A 23,430-nucleotide genomic window follows, 5' to 3' on the forward strand; every position below is an offset into this window, starting at 1 on the left:
AAATAACAGAAAAATATTACATGAGAGTGATTTCCTGAATGATACAACAGTCTTTTATTAGGCAAATTTAGATTTCTATCTAATTGTCATTCTATATTACTTAAAATACTGTTGAAAAGTTTGTAACAAATTACTATTCAGAAATGTGTTTGCCCCTAATCCTCCTCTTTTTACTTCAGCACCATGATATTCTGTTGTTTGAGGTATCTCCAGTCCAGAATCCCTAAGGATTAGTTACTCAGAGACTAAACATCTGGTATTCTGGGGAAGGTAGAGTATTAACTTGGCTGACCAGGATGAGAAGGAAGGAAGAAGGACATCTGATTACTACATATACAGATTTTTTAGCTAATTCACAGCTCCATACCTCACTATGGCCAATCAATATGCCTACTGTCTCAAATTCCAAGTCCCCAATGATCTACAGAGAAAAGCTTGCTTCTCAATATTGTTTCCAATGTAAGAGCCTGGATTTCAAATTCCTTCTACCTACTAAGTTAGTTGCCACCCCACTGTTTGCTTTCCACATTTTTTTTACAATTTTTTTATTAAGGTATTATTGATATACACTCTTATGAAGGTTTCACATGAAAAACAATGTAGTTACTACATTCTCCCATAGTAGGTACCACCCCCATACCCCATTACAGTCACTGTCCATCAGTGTAATAAGATGCCACAGAGTCACTACTTGTCTTCTCAGTGCTACACAGTCTTACCCATGATCCCCCCCCCACCATGTGTACTAAACATACTATCCCTCAATCCTCTTCTCTCTCCCACCCAACCTGCCCTCCCCCACCTTCCCCTTTGGTACCCACTAGTCCCTTCTTGGAGTTTGTGAGTATGCTGCTGATTTGTTCCTTCAGTTTTGCTTTGTTGTTATAGTCCACAAATGAGGGAAATCATCTGGTACTTGTTTTTCTCTGCCTGGCTTATTTCACTGAGCATAATACCCTCCAGCTTCTTCCATGTTGTTGCAAATGGTAGGATTTCTTTCTTTCTTATGGTTGAATAGTATTCCATTGTGTATATGTACCACATCTTCTTTATCCATTCATCTACTGATGGACACTTATGTTGCTTCCATATCTTGGCTATTGTAAATAGTGCTGCAATAAACAGGGGTGCATATATCTTTTTTGAATCTGAGAAATTATATTCTTTGGATAAATTCCTAGAAGAGGAAATCCTGGGTCATATCGTATTTCTTTTTTTAGTTTTTGGAGGAACTTCCATATTGCTTTCTACAATGGTTGAACAAATTTACATTCCGATCAGCACTGTAGGAGGGTTCCCCTTTCTCTGCATCCATGCCAGCATTTGTTGTTCTTAGCCTTTTCAATGCTGGCCATTCTAACTGGTGTGAGGTGATATCTCATCGTGGTTTTAGTTTGCATTTCCCTGATGATTAGTGATGTGGAGCATCTTTTCATGTGTCTGTTGGCCATCTGAATTTCTTCTTTGGAGAATTGTCTTTTCATATTCTCGACCCATTTTTTATTTGAGTTATTTGCTTTTTGGTTGTTGAGGTGTGTGAGTTCTTTATATATTTTGAATGTTAACCCCTTGTCAGATATGTCATTTACAAATATAGTTTCCCATACTGTAGAATGCCTTTTTGTTCTACTAATGGTGTCCTTTGCTGTACAGAAGCTTTTTACTTTGATGTAGTCCCATTTGTTCATTTTTGCTTTTGTTTCCCTTGCCCAAGGAGATGCATTTAGGAAAAAGTTGCTCATGTTTATATTCTGGATATTTTTGCTTATGTTGTCTTCTAATAGTTTTATGGTTTCATGACTTACATTCAGGTCTTTGATCCATTTTGAGTTTACTTTTGTGTATGGGGTTAGACAATAATCCAGTTTCATTCTCTTACATGTAGCTGTCCAGTTTGCCAATACCAGTTGTTGAATAGGCTGTCATTTCCCCATTGTATGTCCATTGCTCCTTTATCATATATTAATTGACAATTTGTACTTGGGTTTATACCTGGGCCCTCTAGTCTGTTCCATTGGTCTATGGTTCTGTTCTTGTGCCAGTACCAAATTGTCTTGATTACTGTGGCTCTGTAGTAGAGCCTGAAGTTGGGAAGCAAGATCCCCCCTGCTTTATTCTTCCTTCTCAGGATTGCTTTGGCTATTCAGGGTCTTTTGTGCTTCCATATAAATTTTGGAACTATTTGCTCTAGTTCATTGAAGAATGCTGTTGGTATTTAGATAGGGATTGCATTGAATCTGTAGATTGCTTTAGGCACATGTTAACATTTGTTGACATTTTTCACTTACTCTCATTTGCAATTCATTTTTCCTTTATTCTCAGGACTTATACTCTTTTATATACCTCCATCCAATCCAGCCCAGCACCTCTTCTTTTGCTTTATTTGCTAGCTCAGCAAATGGTACCACTATCCACCCAGTTTTAAAGAACAGAAACTGGAACTCATATGTATCTCCTCTCTCATCCTCCTCCCCAACATGTAACTAATCCCTGACTCATGCTATCCATTTACTCTACTCTTCCAGCACTGCTCAAATCTTTCCTCTGTACTCTTTGACTCTACCTTTCTAGCCTTCTCCATGTCTTACTTTCCAGAAATAGCTTCTTCCTAGCTAATCTCTCCATCTTTAGATTTTTCCCACTCTAGCTGATTTTGCACACTGAAGTTAGAGTGATCTTTCTAAAGCATAGATTTGATTTATTTTCTTATTTGAAATTCTTTAATGGCTCTCCACTGTTCTCAAAACAAAGTCTAAATTTCATGTCTTATCTCCTTTTATCAAATATCTAGTCCTCTTTTTATCAAATATCCAGCCTCACTCTTGGGACTTTTCTTCAATTAACTTTACACTCCAGCCCTTCTTTAAATTTCCTGAATGTGCCATGCTTTTTTCTACTACTGGGGTTTTAGTATGGATTTTTCTTCACTTCCTGGAACCTCATCTTCTCTTTTCCAGCATAATCCATGGAGCCATGTTAAATTAACTATTATGTGGTCTTTAAGATTATGCATAGAGGTCATATCCCCTGACACAATTCCTCAGATATCTCCTAATGAAGAGTAGTTATTTTTCTCATGTGTTTTCATTGACCCTACATTTATTCATTTTACAATTTGTTATCTTGTATTGTGTCTCTCCCACTAGACTAAGTTCTATGAAGGCAGGGACTCTAGCATATTCACTATTGATTGCATCTCTGGCATCACAATTTTTAGCATTATAATAGGTCCATATAAATGCTTATTGAGTAGATTAATGAAATGACATAAGTGTCTGATTCAGTGGAATCCTCTTTTACACTGGTCTTCTTCTGATCATATATGCTTGTCCTTCTATCTGTCTCTGTTTCTTTGTCTTCCTTCCTCCCTCCCTCTCACTTTTCCCTGCTTTCTCCCTTCCTTCCTTCCTTTGTTTCATGTTCAACCTACTGTTTTCTAGTTCTAATTGTTTGCTCTCAGATTCAAGCCTCACTTTCTTGGTCGGGTTCTTCAGGATAAGTCTGTGTGCTTGCTGAGATTTCAATTGTATATTCATTGTTCAGCAATATTTATTAAGCATCTACTGAGTTAGGTATAGTGCTCATTTGAAGATAAATCAGAACAAGATTGGCTTAATCTCTACAATCACAGAAAAGAGATTCTAGCTGGAGCATATAGGTGGCAGATAACTTAGTTATTAGTTTCACAGGTCCACAGATGGAAAGGAATGTATACCAGGACCTATCTACAATGAATTATATGCAGGGCTATTATCTTCCTTTGGGCCTGATTTAGATGAGGAAAGTTTAGCTTTTGCAATTATGTTGTTAGGCCATAAAAGAATGCTATAATAGGAACTTTGGGAAGGGGACAAATGTATTTTGCATGTGAAAGGGATGTAAGTCACTGGGGGCCAAAGGGCAGATTTTGGAGGACAGACTTAAAGATGATCCCCATTTTTCCAACTCCTGGTGTTCACACCCTTGCGTAATCCCTTCCACTTCTATGTGAGTAGGAGTTGTAACTAGTTTCTAGCCAAGGGTATATGGCAAATGTGAGAGGATAGTACTTCTGTGATCAAGTTTTGTTATGTAAAACTCCATCTTGCTAGCAGGCTTACCCTGTAAACTTTCTCCCTTGCTGGCTTTGAAGAAGTAAGGGGCCTGTGTTAGGACTCATGTGGCAGGGAATAGTCTCTAGCTGAGAGAAAGAAGCTGAGGCCTGCAGTCCTACAGTCACAAGGAAATTATTCTGCCAAATCAGCGAAAGTGACCTGTAACTCTGCAGGGAAAATCCCATTGCAAAATACTTTGAAATTTAAATCAGTCAGAGGAAGAAATAAAGGGGGAGAAACCTGTTAATTGCTTATAAGCTGTCATCCACTTTTGCACTCCCATGTCTCATGCAACTCAGCTGCAGAAGAAGGGACCCCACCCAACCTCTCTGGTCCAGATATGCCATTGCTTGCCCTTATAATTACCTATTGATATGGACATGGCTACTTCTCTCCACCTCTTTGAAAGAGGTATTGATGTGGAGATGCACTAAGGCCAGGTGAGAGATTCTGGAAGTATTGCAATTTTACTCAAAGCCCACCACTCTAGAAATCTCACCTCACAGTCTACTTATTCCCCATCTTCAGCAATGTTCCGTTTCTATGTGAGAAAACTGGATCATTGTAACCAGACTAATAACGTACTATAGCAACAGCAATAAAATAATGATAATCCTCAAGCTGGAGGATTCAGCTAGGTTCAAAGTCCTATGCAGATTAAGTCCATAGTTTACTCATTCCACAGGCAGTCAGTAGTCAAAAGGGAGGGAGTTTAGAGTAATCATCATGCAGCAGCTGCAGCCAGGGGGCACATCCAGGCCACAGGGACTGCAGAAGACAATAACCTTAAGGGTGATAAGATACGCATTTTAACAACACTAACATAGGCAAATCTTGTCCGTCAGGCACGATGCATGCAAGGATAGTCCTGTGATAGGACAGTGGCAGGAATAGGATATAATCCTGGTCTAGTATACCAGACTTTTACCCACCTCCCTCTGGGAGTTACAGATGGGTCAATATATAGGGCTATGGGATGTACAGGCACTAGTCTTAAAGATAAAACAAAACTTCTCTGTAAGATGCTTTTACCTATTGGACTTTTGGGTACACTACCATGATCTTTGGGGGCTGCTCTGCTATTACTCCAGGAACACACAGGAGGCCAGCTTCCAGGCTTTTCCCCAAGGTGCCAGAAGGGCCAGCCATTGCTGGTCCATGTGTCAAAATGTCCAGGGGCACGTCCACTCAACAGTGTCTCCAGGGTTTAATGCAGTTGGGGCTGGCAGCAGGATGTTGCTCTGCTGGCCATATCCTGGTTTTAATAACTCCTCTTTGGTTTGCAAATACAGTTGTATAGGAGAGGCAGCAATGTGCACTAGCATATCCACAGGGCTCAAGTCTCCTTTTTGGGCTTCTCATTCAAATGCTGTAGCACTGTCCATAAATGAACTTATCAGCCCTGTATACTATTGGTGTCCGACTTCAGGCCAGATTTCAACAAACCATTGTACCTCTCTATCATGCCTGCCCCAGTAGGGTTATATGGCTTCCTAGAGCATCTCTTTGCAGCCTATGGCTAGTTGCAGGTGACTGAGAGCTATCAAGGCACCCACTTTGCCAGACATGCATTACAAGAATGGGTGCAGCAATTAGGAATAAAGTGGAAGTTTTATAAGGGGGTATTGGCCCCTTTATTTTTTTCCCATATTTCTGTAGGAGTCAGTGTAAGTCCCTCTTAGAGCACACAAGGCACTCCTTCTGGGCTCTGCTGACTTCTTCAAAGGTCAACAGCAAGCTCCACTGATGGGCTACAGCCCACATTTTCTTTTGCCCCACGTGCAACAAATGCTGATGTAAACATTGGACTACATTAGAGGTAGGCTTTCCTTCTAGCCAACACACCTGGGCCAATGTGTCTTCTTCATCATTCCCTGAGGATGCTAAAGACAAATGGCCAGTCACACGATATATGATGAGTGTTTTAGTCTGACCAGAGGCCCATAGGTATTCCCCACAACTCTTGCCCCCAAAGGGGCCGGTGACCTGTTGGCATGATACCATGAAGGCAGCCACACAGTCAAGTCCTGATAGATGGCCCAGCTGTCAGTGCAGACAACTATAGGGGAGGGCTCCTGGGTGATCATGAGCTATACTGCCTGCAACTCAGCCCATTGGCTGCTCTTCCCCTCTCCATCCTCTATCCATATTGTCTCAGTCTTAGGATGGAAAGCTACATCCCACCACTTTGGGAGCTGCCCATGACTACAGCCATCTATTTACCAGGGATCTTCAGGTATAGGGGCTTTCCGCTCTTGATGAGGACTCTTGGCTACCAGTGGCCCAAAAGCAAGTTCTTCCTTCTTTCCACTGGTATACATCACTGGCCCCAATAAGCGTTGGAGTTCTCCACTTAAGGGGCTCATAGAGAGGGTGCTACACTGCTGTATATATGCACCCCATTGACCATTGTAGGCATCTGTGCCACACCACTCTGTAGCCTTTGGGTCCAGTCTTGCACCTACCCCACTTTGGGATACGTAGTTTTTACCTTGGTCGGAGCTGTTCTGGCGATGGGCTTCATAGCCAGCAAGGCATGGTACACAGCAGGCAGTTGCTTCTCTATCAAGGTGTATCGGACCTCTGCTCCTTTCCATAGTTGTGACTAGAATCTAATAGGTTGGCATGTCTGTTCAAGTCTCTGCCAAAGGCCCCATCCATAACATTTTCAGTTACATGAACATCTAGCTCACCTGGACAGCCTTGACTGCTCACTTAGCAGCAGTAAAAGCAGCTGTGCATGTTTCATCCCAGCCCCACCTGTTGCCCTTTTATACCAGGCAGTTCAGAATTTGTGACAAGTGTGGGATAAGCACTCTCTAGTAGCCCCAAAGACCCAAAAACTCTTATAATACTGCCATAGTGGTAGGGGTAGAGAAAGCCTGGACCTTGTATTCCTTCTGGGATGTTTATTTTTATCTAACCAGATAATCCCCAAGAATTTTATGACAAACCAGATCTCTGAACCTTGGTGCTGTTCATAGCCCATGCTTTCTCCTGTAGATGTTGCAGCAGTCTAGGAACTGCCCCTTCTAAATCTTCAAGAGAATCAGCATGAGCATAATATCAACAAATGTAGTGATATAGCTGCACCATTTGTGGTTTCTTCCATGTGGCCAAGTCCTGGGCTACAAGTCTGTGACAAATGGTGGGACTGTGGAGGCATCCCTGAGGAAGGACAGTGAATATCCATTGCCAGCCTTCCCATGTGAAGGCAAACTGCTTCTGACTTTCCTGTGCTATGTCAATAGATAAGAAAGCATGTATAAGGTCCAAAACATAATGATATGTCTCTAGTTCATGACTGAGGGTGTCCATAAGGGCTGCTATAGAGAGGACAGTAGCATGCAAAGGGGGTGTGACTTTATGCAGTTCCCTGTAGTCCATGGTTATATGCCAGGAGCTGTCTGGCTTTTTCACTAGTCACACTGGGGAATTAAAAGGACTATGAGTGAACTTTATGATGCCCACCTTCTCCTACTCCTGTAGTTTCTCCAATTTCCTTGTGCCCCTGGCAATTCATACTGCTTAGTATTTGTCCTCCACTGAAGTAAAGGAAGAGCTACTGGTGTGAGTGCTGAGCATGTCCCCTCAGAACTGCTTTTTATCACATGTACCTTTAGTCTGAACTCAAATGCAGTGGTCTGTAACCACACGCTCTGAAGGACTTCTACCCTTCAGAATACCCAAAATACATTCAAGGATGGGAGAAATGTACACAGTATACTTCTTTGAGGGTAAATACCCTATCCCCAGTGGAATTTGGGCTTTGTTCAGTCTAATTGCCTTACACCCATAGCCATCTATCACAGCAGGGGTCCCAGGAAAATGCTTAGGGTTGCCATAAATCAGAGAATATTCACCTCCTGTGTCCATTCAGTGCCAGGACACATTGTACATTCACAGGTTCCAATGACTTGCTAATTCTACATGTGGCCTCTGATCTCCCCAACGTCCCCCAAGACAGGGACCTTAACCACCCCCACAATTGAACTGTGATGCCCAGTTGTTGCCGTATGGGGGTGAGGTCCAGGCAGAGTCTGAGTACTCTCTCACAGGAAGTCTTGCAGGGACATAGTCCGGACATGGGGCTTTGACTCCAGCTTCCGTGTCCTGGACCTCAGTGGCTGGAAATGCTGCTCTGGCTTTAATTGAGGCCATAGTTCTAACAAGATCCTATTGGACTGCCCATCAAGTTTTTCTTTCACTACCCCTGCCTTTATTAAATCAACCCACATCTGGGTCTTCGAGACCTTCACAGGGCCCTTTGCACCTCTCCTTTTAGTCGGAGCCCATACTTCCCTCCGTGCTCTTATTGTTGCAACCTCCCCCAGATCTGCTAAAGTACTAGTAGCCTCACTTATGTATTGCCCTATGTGGGGGGCAAGAATAGTCACTAGGGACCCAAAGAGATGGGGGAGCTATATGGGGCAGCAGATTTCTCAATCCTTTGGTGAACCACTCCTCATCAGGGCCCTGCTGGTCCATATTATAGATGAATTTTTCATGCCCAGCTTCCTAACACCTGCTGGAGCTCCAGCTAGTGGGTAAGGATGGTAAATCACCCTGATTAGGCCAAACTGCCCTGTTAGCTGCTGTCAGCCAATCCAGAATTGCCTGATTCTCTGATGTGTGACCACCACTTTGCAACCACTGCCATAGGGAAGGGTGATTTGTCAGGGAAGCCAGTCTACCCATTTCAATACCCGAGATAACAATCTTTTCCATCCCCATATCCCAGAGACGCAAAAGCCACGTAGGCAGAGGTTCTGATGGCTTCTCTCAAAACCGGATGCTCGTGTCCATCAGCTCATCCTGGGAATAGGGGTGGACCATTTAGTTCTAAACAACGTGGGGAGTGGGCGTCTCCTCACCCAGAGGAGTCTGTGGTTGCTGCATTTTTATTTTCTTAATTACAACTGAGTAGGCCTTTAATATGGGAGAGGTTGGTGCCTTGTGCAGTGGCCTTGGCAACAGATCGGCCTTCAGCCCCACCACCTCATCCTCTCCTGTCATCTCCTCTGCCATCTCTGGAGCTGTGGGCACCATTCTTTCCTCCTCTTCCCCCACGGCCTCCTGCAACATGGATTCTCCATCTGCATCCTCCCATGGTGCTAATCTTCCAGAAGCGTGATCTGTCTTCTCAATCATGGTCTCTCTTTCTTAATGGTATCCTGTAGGTCATCACCCAGGTCCTCGAAGCAATGCTGAAGCCTGTCTCTCTCCAGCAAAAGTCTCTCTTTCTCCTCAATAACCTTTTCACTATCTCAAGAAAAATATATTGCACAATCCTGGCTGCTACATGGCCAATCAGGACCTCTAAACCGTCTTCTATCTCATGGAGGGCTAATTCCACAGCTTCTGGTGTCTCCACCCTTCCTTAGTTCTGAGGAAGGCCCCACCCCTCTAGGAGGTGCTTTACACTAGACCAATTCCCCACTAGGTGCTTCTCAATTGGAAGCCCCACAGGGTGAAGCTGAACCCTCTACTGCTGCAGCCACTGGGGCCTTCCCACCATCTATAGGGGGTATTCTGGGCATCTCCTCACAATTTCTAAGGGCAGCCCACCCCAGGGTCACATCCATGTAAAGAGATTTTGGGTTCAGAGGTCCTGCCAACTCCCACCAGATGTAACTCTGGCAGGAAAATCCTGGGTCAAAATACCTTTGAAACCAAAATCAGTCAAAGGGAGACATAAAGTGGAAGAAACCCACTTATTGTGCATGAGTAGTAGTCTACTTCTGCTCTCCTATGCCTCTTGTGACCCGGGTGCAGAAGAAGGGACCCCACCCAACATCTCTCGTACAGATATGCCCTCACTCTCCCTTATAATTACCTATTGATATGGAGATGGACTACTTCTCTCTACCCCTTGGAAACACCTACTGATAAGGAAATGCTCTAAGGCCAGGTGGGAGATTCTGGAAATATTTCAATTTTACCAACATGACCTGAGAAATGAAACCCAGTCAGTCCTCCAGTTGTGACCCCAGTCCTCGTTGACATCCTTATTTGCAGCCTAGCAGAGAATGGAGCTAAGTCTGCCTGACACCTAACCCACAGAAACTGTGAGATAACAAATGTGTGTTGTTTTAAGCTGTTGATTTTGTTCTACAGCAATAGAAAACTACTACAGAGAGATACATAATCAGTCAGTAAACAGATAAACAGTTTTGAATTGGGTTTAAGATATCTAAAGAAAATACAAAGGATTTCTCAATTGAGAAATTACAGAAAGTTGAGAAAGTGGCTACTTCAGAAGGACAATAAGGAAAGGTCTATCTTGAGGAGATGTTATGTTAGCAGAACCGAAAGGTGTAAGAGCTAGCAATCTTGGGGTGTAATAGAGAGCATAAAGACATTTCAGCAGGGAGAGTATTTGATGCAAATACCTTTAAGTAGGAAACAAATAGACTCATTGGAGAATTGAAAGCTGGCCACTGTGTTATCAAGAGAGAGAGTGGTGGCCCCAATGTGTAGAGTTTTGGGCCAAGTGCTAAGGAATTTGGGCTTCATTTGTAGTGCCCTATGAAGTCTTTGAAGGCTTCTTAGCAGGAGAGTGACAAGATTTACCCTTTAGCTATGTTGTGAGGAATGGATCAGAGTTGGGGCTTTAGGACAGGGCAAGGATGAATGATACAGTCATTTAGGAGGCTGTAGATGAGAACTGATGATGACTTGGATGGAGTTGGTAGAAGAGGTCAAGATAAAGCAGATTCCTCATCATGTGTATAAGACTTTTCTTGGTCTGGCTTCTGATTACCTACCTTTCCCTGTCAACTCAACACTAGTGAACTTTGTCCCTGCATGCCAACTTTCAGTCAAGTTCTCAATGTTAGCTCTCTCTATAGCCAACAGGATCTGACTGAACCTTCTTGTTTTCTTCTATTGCAACTGGTACCCTGCATTTCATACCTTCTTTCTATGCATCTAATAAGCTCTTGGGGACCTGCTATCCCTGTCTGTCCGTCCTGTTGCTTCTTAAGGCCCAAGCTTGCTGAAATAGAAAAAGATGAAAGAAACAAGGGAAACTAAAAATCATATTATGAGACATTCTAGTAAAATTAATATTCAAGTCAGTTTTTGGATTTGTCAATTTCTCTGTTATTCTGACCCTTTCTCCTGGTGAATTCTGAATATCCCTATTTATCATTTTTAATAAGCAACAGAAAGTGGAACAGCCTTTGTGCCAAAACAAAGAAGGGGAGAAGCCCTATAATTGATCACATTTTCATTCCTAGAAAGAACACATTTGCAATTTAACCTGGCCTCTGGAACATGAGAAATGAAAAGAATAAACAACTCACTGATGTACATCTACAAGGGCTATTTTATTTCTCATTTTGTTCAGCATTTCAGGGCTTCTGAGGAATGGATATAAACTAACATGGGGTTAGTAACCATATATACCCAGATAACAATTTATATTTCAAATAGACAATAATGTGGCCTTTAAAGAAAAAACAACACACATTTCTATCAGTATTTTTAACTCACTTGATTTTGTTTAAATAATACAAGAGATTTTCCCATATTCTTTTTTAATATTGAATTTCACAGATCGTGGTACTCAGCCACTATGAAGCAGTTATTATGCTGTGGTTATCTTGGAATATTTTCTCTTGTCAGAATGTTTCAGGTTATTAATCATGGTATGCAAAGCTCTTCCCAATGGGTCTAACGTAACTGTCCACCCCCTTGAGCCTCTATACCTATTCTCATCTAAGCCCTGGATTCTAGCAACACTGGACCACTGATTATTCCCTCACCCACCATCCCATGTCATTCTTACAGTTCACCTGCTAATCTTGTTTAAAATACAGATTATGATTCATTAAATCTGGAGAAAAGCCAGCAATTCTGCATTGTGAATAATCTCTCTGGTGCTACTATCTGTGGTAGATATTTTCAATAGCAAGATTAGGTAGTCTTAACTATTTTTGTTCTGATCATGCCCTCCAACCTTGCAGATTCCTTCTACATGGAACCTTTATCCATGGGACAACCCCAAGTCATTCTCACAGCTTTAGGTCAAATCTTACCTCCTTAGGTGAATGATTTTTTTCCTGTTAAGAGAGAATTAATAACTTTCTACTCTAGTAAAAATGAAAAATAAATGAACAAACAAAACAGAAACAGACATATAAATACAGAGAACAAACTGGTTGTTGTAGGGTAGAGAGGGTAGGGGAGATGGGTGAAATAGTTGAAAGAGATAAAGAGGTACAAACTTGCAATTATAAGTCATGGGGATGAAAAGCAGTGTATGGAATACAATCAATAATATTGTAGTATCTTTGTATGGTGACAGATGTTAACTGTACTTACCATAGTGAGCATTTCATAATGTATGTAATCGTCAAATCACTATGTTGTGTACCTGAAACCAATGTAATACTGTATATCAACCATACTTCAATTAAAACAACAACAACACTTCCTACTCTAATGACTTTCCCATACTGTTAGGGTAAAATGCAGAGTGCTTGCCAGGCTTACGAGGTTACATCTCCAAGCCCTTTTCCTGCCACTTTCTTTTGCTCACTCCCAAACTAGTATTGCTCTACCTGCAACATATCAAACATGGTCTTGTTTTAGGGATCTTGAGAAAAGTTCACTCTTCCCATTACCTGCCCTCAAGGCCTGATCCTTCATTTTATTCAAGCCTTTGATCATATATCCCCTCTTCAAATAGGTCACAGCATTGAGTTGACTCAATTTCAAAGCTGCCTGGATGAGATTGAAATAGAGGCTAAAATACAGCCTCTGCTTAATTTGCTAGGCGAGATTAATTAAGGTTAAGCAGAAGCAAGAGAGGTCACATCAGAAATCTCTTGATTTCAGACAAATCAGAAAACTCTTGCAGTAATCCAAATATGAGAAAAAGAGGACTGGGGTGATTGCCATGGAAACAGAAGGCCATGTTGGTGCTCAGGAAGGGCTGCATATACCTGAAGGAAGGTGCCTTTTTCTCATGTGCCCAAAAGGTTTTAAGTGGGCTAGCAATTGCCCAGCTCTTAGAGTGGTCTTCCTTGAACACCCAACTTAAAATAATAACCCATTCACTTTGTCTGTCCCCTTACTCTGCTTTAATTTTCTTCAAAAAGATGACTAAGATATTTTGTCATATGTCTTATTGATTTGTTTTTGTTGTTTGTCTTTGCAACTTTGAATGCCAACTCAGTTAACAGAAGAGACTTCATTTTCTGTTTTGTTTACTGCAATACGCCTAGTGCCTAGAATAATATATGGTATAAAGTAAGCAGTCACATAAATATTAATTGAATCAATGAATGAATGAATATTCAGAACTTCCATAAAACCTAGAATAGGGAGGTGTAAGACAAATATAGGCACAAGTTTTAACTTTACTACTTACTAGCTGTGTGAAATTAGGCAAGTTGCTTATCATCTCCAAAAATATTTCCTCATCTATAAGGGGCAATAATTAAAGTACATGACTCGTTGGCGGGTGGAGACAATGACATGGGATAATGAATGTAAAATTCTTAATTTATTGCCTGGTACGTAGTATTTATCACACCTATTGCAGTTTTTAAATTTTTGTTTTTTTCCCCTTTGGTTATGAGCTCCATGAGAGCTCTTATTACAGTGCTTAGTGTGCAATAGGTACCTAAGAAAACCTGCTTTCAATAATTCATTTATAAATTTTATTGAGTTACTACTCTGTGCCAGGCCCTCTGCTCTGACACTGGTATACATAATACAGAGTGCAGACATAAGCCCTCACATACCTTCTGTGCAGTGACAGAGACAGACACAAACAAAAACAAACAAGGAAACTTCTACAGTTTGTAATATCGCAAGAAAGAAATAAACAGGGAACTGTCATAGAATGACCATAAATGAAATGTTTCTTAAACATTTTTGGGGGAAGGGTGAAGACTATGGGTAATATTTGTATATGCTTATTTTAAATATCCACTGATACCACATTGAACTTATTAGCAATATCCTTTTCTTTGTCCATGACACATAAGATGGGAGTTGTAGGTATTTGCAATCATTTCTGACAGATTTCTCAGGTAAAAGGATCCTGGTCAGTGGAGGAAGGTGGGGTGATACTTATAGAGAGTCATTTCCAGCTACATCCTTCCAGAGTGACCATTATAGGATATAGGTTGTAGCCTGTATACAGGTTGGTGGATTACCAGGAGGAGAAGGGCGATCTTCCAAAGCACTCTGCTTAGATCCTTCTTCTTTGCTGAGTGATATTTACTTACATCTTTACGTCTTTCCTTTCTTCATTCTCATTGCTCATCTTACCACTCCCTTTAATGGTCACACCTGTCAAGTCACCTCTATGCTGTTCTCTTCCTTTACTTCCCTTTGTTCTTTTAGGAAGAACTATCTTTCCTAATTCTCTTTATTGACTGACATGAAAATATATTATTTTTAAAAACCCATGCAATGAACTAGCCCTGTCATTAAATCATACTTTGGCCACTTTTCATATATGAAATAATCAATTTTATCCTTTCTTCTTCAGACTGAGCTCAGTATTAGTGAAATGTTCTAGAAGATAGAAGAAGATTTTTGGTTAAATGTTCAAAATGGAAAATGAATTAAAATTTTTATTCTCTGAGATGTGTTGAATAACTTTTACCAATACAATAAACACACATTTAAAAACCAGTTCTGGCACTCTTTTTCTTAAATATCATACCATTTTAAAACAACAAAAATAAATTTAGATTTACTTATTTGGGAATAATACTATGAACAAAAATATCTCATTATGAAATTCATTAGCTCTATTTTTAGCAATGTGGCTACTCCTTATTTGTATTCTATTTTAGAGTATGTTATATGTATATTAATGTACTGCTTAAGCCTGTCTTCATTGCCTTATATAATATTGAGTTATTCCTTTGACTATTACCTTAGTTTATTTATTAAAAAAATGTGTAAGATGTTCACTATAGTACCCTTTATAATAGTTCAAAGAGTTGCTCATTTACAGTGGCATATCAACTCTGTTTTGCTTTCAACATTTAATGAGAGGCAGTCATTTGAATCTCTTTCATCAGCCTGAAGCCTGAATTTCCAAATGTTGCATATAAGTGTTCGTTGGATTTGTGTTTTATTCTGGTAGAGATGTTCTTCTAATGGATTTTGCCTGCAGCTGGTGGTATTCATTGAACAATGGTGGAAATCAATTAAATTATCTTATTTTTCCCTATAAAAATGGATGACTTCATAAGTGTACAGAATTTTAAAGGGAAATATATTATAATATTAATGCATAATTTAACTTGAATCCACATTCGATCTATTTTAATAACTGGCTCATTCTTCAGGAAGGGAGATGCAATGATTCCACCAGGTATGACAGATAAAATTTCACTTAGGCCAATTCATTTGGTGCAATGGAGAATTTTAATTGGCACATTCAAAATCTCCCATTGCTTTAGGCCAGTTAGAAATAAGATGATGGAAATTCATTATTTTTCCTTTTTCCTCCCCAAAGAATGATATATTCTTGTGGTTCATTATATGGTAAGCAAGAGAGAATAAAAGGAATGGAATGGGAAACTGCAATCTTATAATGCTATAACAATTTTTTATTTGTATATCTCAAATACAAAGGCCTTTTCCATGGTGAATTATAATTATCGCTCTCGAGTATGCCTACCCCCCAAAAATCCAAAAGATGTGAACAGTTTAGTTTAATAATTGTTTTCTAAGTCCTCCTGTTAAATCATATATATATGGGCTTCATTAGAAAAAAACTACTGATTGATTAGATTAATTTGCTAGAGCAGCTCACAGAACTCAGGAAAACACTTAAGTTACCAGTTTAATAAAGGGTACCGTGAAGGATACAAGTTAACAGCCAAATGAAGAGAGACACAGGGCAAGGTCCCAAATAAAGGAGCGTCTATCCTCTTGGAGCTTGGGGCCTGGCTCGTTGGTATGTGCAGGTGTTCCGGTTCCCCAAGTATAGAAGCACTCCCCAAACAGAGAAGCAGGATCCAACCGAGCATAGCAGACGCAGCAGAGCAGGGCTGAGCAAGGCTCTTCTCGGGGGTTTTTGTGAGGGCTTCACTGCATGGTCATGATTGACTAAATTATTGGCCATTGGCTGATTCAGCCTCCAGCCCTGCCCTTGGGTGGGGTCCAAAAGTCTCTCACTAACATGACAAAACACCCATTTCATCTTTAAGACTGTGCAATGTTTTCAGGAACTGTGGATAAAGACCAAATATACCTGGGAAATATATATTTGATCATATGAATAAATAAATGTTTTTCATTTATTTATTCATATGTCATTATATCACAGGGATAAATAATAAAACATATCTTGAAGGGTTTTTGTGAGGATAAAATGAAAAAAGTGAATATTGAAAAAGTTGTTGGCCATGCAGAGTTAGAATTACCTAGAAACCATGGGAAATATAGGTGGATTGTCTTTATATATATGAATGTATACAAAAATGGGTAAACAGGAGATCAAAATTAGAGCTGCAATGACAACACAAAGAAACAATTGATCTTTTTATAGAATATGTTGAATATTTCATGGACATAAGAAACATTGAGGAGGTATAGATAAGGAATTAATTAAGAGAATTTCTAGCAGGTTAGTAATTATATGTAAAAGGCTTTGTGCCAAGTAAGACAGGGTAGATGCTCTGGCATATGGAGTATTTTCTTTGTGACAGGCCCTGGTGTAAGCATTCCAGTACTTCACCTAATCTTTACCATGATCCTATCTTATAATCATTTCTATTTTATAGCTTTAATATCTGAGGCACAGAAAAATTGAGTGACTTGTTCAAGATCATTCTCTTAGTATACACTAATACCAGGATTCAAACCAGAAGCTCTTTTCTTGCTGTACAGTAATGCTACAGCCACCCCTAGTACACATAGTGTTCATGTAGGAGAAGTTAGTTTTTGAGTATGTAAGAATCTTATAGGGTTGGGAAATTTAAATTCTGACTTACTAAAGTCCCAAATTATGATCCTCTTAGTACAGCAGGTAAAATAATACTACCAAACCAAATGTGCAAAGCAAAGTCCTAGCACATTAAGGGTGTTAGGGATAATGAGATGGGGTTCTATTAAGGATGCTACTAATATTACTAGACCAAGCCTAGGAATCCTTGAATCCAGCTACTTCTTTTACCAATAAAGTCTCTAAAGAATATACATTGAAAAAGGAATGGAGCCAGGCAAAAATAACACAAATTAAGTAGGATTAAGTCCTAAATTCCAGAGAAGACTTCCAGTGAGTGAGGCTTGAGCACACAGGGAGCTCCATTTTCCTAAGCTTCATAGGCATCAATTCCTTGACATCTGAGCAGTCTGGAATATCTGCTCTGGTTCTTCCATCATTGTCCAGCCTGCAACTGGAAACCAACCACTCTCCTGGGGTTCTAGTCTCATCACTGTAAAACATGGCCTCCATAGTCTAGAGGCCACCCAATCCTGCTCCCTGTTCATATGCTTAGATGTGGAGCAAAGGAGAGAAAGAGAGTGGTTTCCAATGGAGGAAAAGACTTCCATGCCTGAGATATGACAAAGATGTAAGCACTCAGCAAATCTTTATCACTTCCCTCACATTCTCCTCCTTTGACTGGATTATAAACAAGTTAAATGTACTACATCCTTTTATATCCTCCATATTTTTAAGGTAACATGACTTAGTGGTTAATAGCAGAAATTTTTATATCAGGTGAACCTTGCTTGAGTCTTCTCTCTGCCACTTCCTGTGTGCTTTAAGGGAAGTTATTTAATTGCTCCAAAGTCTAAATTTCTTCACTTGCAAAATGGGGACTGTAACAGTACTTACCTTATACACTTCTTATGAGATGCAAACTAAAATGACAGGAAACAGTACTGGTGTCTCTACTTTAGTAACCCTTTAATAAAAACTATCTATTGCTATTATTTACTATTATTTTTAACCATCAAGATTATGCTCAATAAATACTTTTTGAGCTCAGTTACTGATTTATCCTCTCCTATGTAAAATAGCTGTCATTGCAAATTTGCAGCCAATTTAGAGTCTGTAAAACACCAAGTACAGACATTAGGTAAAATGAGCATAAATGCGTATATTGTGTTGAATTCTAATACCAATTTATTTTATTCATACTTTGCTCACAGACATGTCTGGGGGTAAAATATATATGACAATTTGACTCCAGTTCAAATGTGAAATTACTTTAGTATCTGAATAAATTTGTTCTGTTTTCTGTTTTTTCAAAGCAGAAAGACACAGGAGGGTAAAAGGTAAATTTAGAGGTTATCCCTACATGAATTGTAAAAATAGGGGTCACTGATACCTAGGAAAATAGTAATAGAAAATGTAAATGCTCCCAAAATTAATCTTAGAACACAGCTGAGGTGGTGGGAACATTTAAAGCCTCCTCTGTGGTTTAAATATTATATGAATTAATCAATACCTACTTCGGATCTCCACTTAAATGTCTCAGAGGCATCTCCAACTTAGTATGTCCTAGACTGAACCCTTGTGAACACCTCCACTTCCCAACTTGTTTCTCTTTCAGCCTTCCCACTTATAGTAAATGATGCCATACAGTTTTAAAGTCAGAAACTGGCTTCTTTTCTCCCTAATTTCACTTTGTCCCACTTTCCTCCATTAACGCATCAGCAATTACCATGGATTTAACCTTCAAAATAAACCTCAGCCTGCTCACATGTCTCCTCTCCATGGCCAACACAAGCCCATTCTCGGAAATTTGAACAGCTGCAGTATCCGTCTGGTTCCTCTCTTCAGTGCCCCTCTTCATTCTCTCAGTTCCATTTTCTACACTTCAGATAGAATGATCTCTTACCAAATATAAATCTGATCACATGCTTCACCTGCTTAACTCTGTTGTAATTTACCATTGCAATTAGAAGAAAATTCAGACTCTTTTACCATGGCTAGCAAGGTATGGTACCTTGAACCTGACCTATACCTGTGGCTCCATCCTCATCTTGGGCAACCGTTGCCCTTGTTCACTATCCTTTAGGCATCCCAGGTTTCCTCCAGGGTCCTGACCACCCAAGGTCCTGACCTATAGCTTTTGTGTTTCTTCTCTCTGTGTTGACACAGTCTCTCTCCAGAGTCTCTTACTGATGACTCCAGTCACTCTTCAGTTTCATTGCAAGTGCTGTTTCCCCAGAGAAGCTTGGGCTAGACATTAAATAAGTCTCCATGCTCATTATCTCATTATTTCTACATTATCCCTACTTTTTTCTTTCCCAGAACTTGACATTTTGTATTGCACATACACATATACACTTTTGTCACTAATGCATATATATTTTTTGCTTGTCTAATGCCTGTGTACCAACAATAATTCAAGATCTGTAAAGGCAAGACTATGTCTCTAGTTTACCAATGTGTATTCAATACCTAACATTGTGTTTGACACATGGTAAGAGGTGCCTAAATATTTGTCCACTGAATGAATAAATGAATCATAAATATAGTAAAAGCTGGACTATCTGGAATATCTCTAGACAGGTTACCTATGAAAACTACATAGTGAAACTTTGTAGTTCTAAAGAATATTCTATGTTTAGAAGTCACCTTTTCATGGTAAGGAAAATACACAACAATTCTAGAAAAAAATCAATTTGTTTTAAAATTTCACGTTAAGTAATAATTAAAATATAAGTAGAAACTTAAGTAAAAGAAAACAATGAGTAAATTAGAAATACTTGGCAAAGTAGTTTAGAAACTTCAGGTTGTTGTAATGCTTTCAGTTTAATTACCTAGGCTGAGTCTTGGCTAACTTATGAAGACCATCATTTTTGCATTTAACAATAAAATGCAAATAGATAAAACTTTGGTAATTTTCTCTTGCTGGCTAACCATGCCAGGCAGTGGGCTAGACTTAAAGAAATGCATGTGGAGAAAATTGCTTAGTCAGTCTGTCTTCAAAAGGATCTATAGCCTGCAGTAATGGTTCTCCAACTTCAGTAGGCCTCAGAACCATCTGTGTGTGTTTAAAGATGCAATCCTGGACCTCACTCCCAGGGATTTTGATTCAGTAAATCTAGAATGACATCTTGGGATCTACAATTTATAAAGCTCCTTAAATTATTCAGAGGAAGATATTCTTTGGGCCCTAATTTGGACAACACTAAAATAGCTGGACAAACTCATAGCAAGGGAAATATTACCATCTTATGGGACAAAAGCTATGACAAGGCAAGCATGAGGTATGAAATTTTGAAGGAAGAGGAGCTCACCCATGTTTAGAGATAACTGCTAAACCAAGGCCTGAAGGATAAATAGAGATAAGTCAGGTGTGGGAGCCATGAGGTCAAAGTATTTCAGGCATAAGGAAATGCATGTGGATCTCTTCAATAGTGAGAAAAGTGTAACCCTGGGAAGGATGAGTAGATCTGAATAGCTGCAGTGGGTGGGGTTGGTTGATGAAGCCTGAGAGGTAAACAGGCCTGTTACACCTTGCTCTGTTCGGCTAGGAGTTTGACTTAATCTAGCGGGAGTTAACAATGACACAACTGCATTTGAATTCATACATACACAAACACACCCATGCTGTATTTATAGAATTCTAGATGAAGAGCAGAGAGTGTCTGGAGGTGTGCAGTATGAAATTCAGGGAAACCAGTTATGAGATTTTCACAGTTATGCAGGTGAGAGTTGGCAGGAATGTGAAATAAGATACTGTGACAATGGAGAAGCCAGGAAATGAACAGATGTGAGGGATATGTAAGAGAATTGATAGAATTTGATGACTGCTTGTACATGAAGGATGAGATAAAGGAGCAGTAGGACTTCTTGAATTGTAGTTTGACTATGTAGAGTATAGACATTAATAATTAATTAATGACTAATGAACTACTTACCAATAAAGATAAATAGTCATTTTGGTATCTACTAGTAGCAATACAAGGATGAAAAGCCAGAGCTCTAGGAAAGAGAAAAAATTTCAGAGATGTATTGCAACACCTGTCCCTGCATTAATATTAGTCTTTATATATCTAAATAAAATTTAAAAATAAGTTAAAAACTCACTTAAAACATTATCTATAAGTAATATTTTATAAATAAAACTGAAGTTTTAAATTATACAGTTGATCACGAACAGATATCTAGATTTATCCAGTGTTAAAAGAGATAAGTGGAGAGTATTGCCTTGAAATCAACTGACTTCTGGTGTTGCTGTATGTTTCAACCTCCCCTTTCACAATTAAGGGTATCATGACTCAGTTATATTTGCTTCTGAGTGGAATATAACTGTACTTGAGTTATAATCCCTACAAGAGTGTGTGGTTAGTTTGTCTTTGGTAAGGCTAGAAGCTCTCTGTAATTAAAAATTCTCCAGACTGTATGAGAGTAAGGACAAGAAAGTTGTCTTCTTGTATTTAGCAAACCTCTTGGTTCCATAGGAATGATATTCACTCTAGGCTGGGCTAAATTATGGCTGAAAAGATAGATTAAATATGGAGAAGGAGTTTCTTCAGCTCAGATGAACAGAAAATAATATTGCAAAGAAGAGAGTTGGTTGTTTGCAGAGAAGAAGGTTGGTTGAATTATTTTGTATAGCTAGAATAAAGCTAAGTCACATCTAGGGCATATATTAGTATGGTTGAACTGAACTGAAACATGCATATTTAAATTCTATTTACATTCATCTAGATTTCTCCATCTTTTGTGTTTTCTGTGATTGAATTATTTCAATAATATGACTTTTTAGGTCTTATGTAAAATTAATAGATTAATTCCCTATGGGTATTATTAATATTAATGTAATGACTTAGAGTAACACATATCATACATTAGTTGCCTGTGGCCTGTTTTATAGTGTCAGTTCCAACTTTGCTATTTAGATGAGGAATTATATAATTTTTAAAATATTAAAAGCATTTCACTAACCATTTCACACACAGACTGCATTGCATAAAGTCTTACCAGGATATAAAATGCTTCATTAAGTGTTACCTAACATTTCTATAGGAAACTCTGTGCTAGATTTCTTTTCTTGAGAATCTTTTTTAAATTACAGTCCCAAATGATTAATTTCCACACTTAAGAGAAGGTGGGAAGAGCTTTAAGGCCTGACTTTGGTGTGGAGATGTTCTTCACACATTAAAATAATTCACACACTGCAAAGGGGAAGTTATAAATGACAGAGGAATTTTATATTATATTCTAAGAAGTGCTTATTTAATCTCAGGGTAACTGTTATGTATGTATTCTCTTAAAGTCCTACTTTCTCATCTACTCTGAGAAAAAGGTAAAAAATAGTCACCTGAAGTGAAACATGAAATGACCTGGAGTTTAATCAAGATCCCACAGGATGCACAAAATCACCTAATTCTGGGTCCATTGTATAAAATGACAACCATTAAAAAATATCTGTGTGGTTGTCTGGGAAGGAAATCATTAACAGAATACTAAAAGTAAATTGAAATAAATAATTAAGGCACTGTGTGACAGATTTTTTTTTTATTAGCAATAAAAAAAAAACAAAGCAAACAGTATGTAAAGTAATCCTTATTTCATGTAAATAAAGTCAAACAAATCTTTTTAGGATTATTTTGACCAGCAACTCACAGGTATATTTGAATTTAGGACTTTATCAGATGTAGTTTGGTCTTTGAAAATAAAAAGTTACAATGATAGGAAGAAGAGAAAAAAAGAAGTTTTAGTACTCTGATAAGTGGTTTTCTGTATCTGGAATTGAAAACTGGTTCAAAAATTCAGTTAACATACATAAAATAGAATGTATTATGTTATAATAGAATTAACCACAGTTAATGTAGTTCAAATCATGGTCTCCAAGGAAAAATGATCTTTATAAAACCATGCATTATTAACTGAAAAAATTCTACCCTCTTCTAGCCACAGTTTTCTTTAAAAGATAAGACTGCATTTTGAAAACCAGAGGTTACTCCTCAGTTCCACTCTGCTAACTGTCTAATCCTTATCCACAGTTTTTTAGTGCTAATCTTGAATCACTTGACACAGACTTCATTTGCAAGGGTCCTGAATAATATTAGAGAATAACACTATTTTCTCTGTAAATTCTCAAGAATCAGAGTTAATGATTATATCTAAATACAACTGGGATTGCCACATGGCGGCTTGTCAGCATTTGTTTCCTCTATTTTCTTTTGGACCATTGCACTTATTTGGTATTCACTATTATAAAAAATATTTAATTGCAGTTAAGGGAAAACACATATCAAGCCAGTCTATTTTTGAGGTAACGGTATTTGGTTCTCTATGTTATGTATTTATTCTCCTTCTGTTGCCTCTGTCAGAATGTAAGAACAAGTGTCACATAGCTTCGGAGCAAAGGTAAACAAATCCTCG

General features: G+C 38.9%; 1 pseudogene; it reads left to right on the forward strand.

Annotated features, from left to right (window-relative positions):
• Nucleotides 1-23,430, forward strand: part of LOC130682860 (prefoldin subunit 4-like) — a 73,398-nt pseudogene that overhangs the window by 6,488 nt on the left and 43,480 nt on the right.

Source organism: Manis pentadactyla, chromosome 3, assembly GCF_030020395.1.
Source record: "Manis pentadactyla isolate mManPen7 chromosome 3, mManPen7.hap1, whole genome shotgun sequence".
In the NCBI taxonomy this organism is placed as follows: domain Eukaryota; kingdom Metazoa; phylum Chordata; class Mammalia; order Pholidota; family Manidae; genus Manis; species Manis pentadactyla.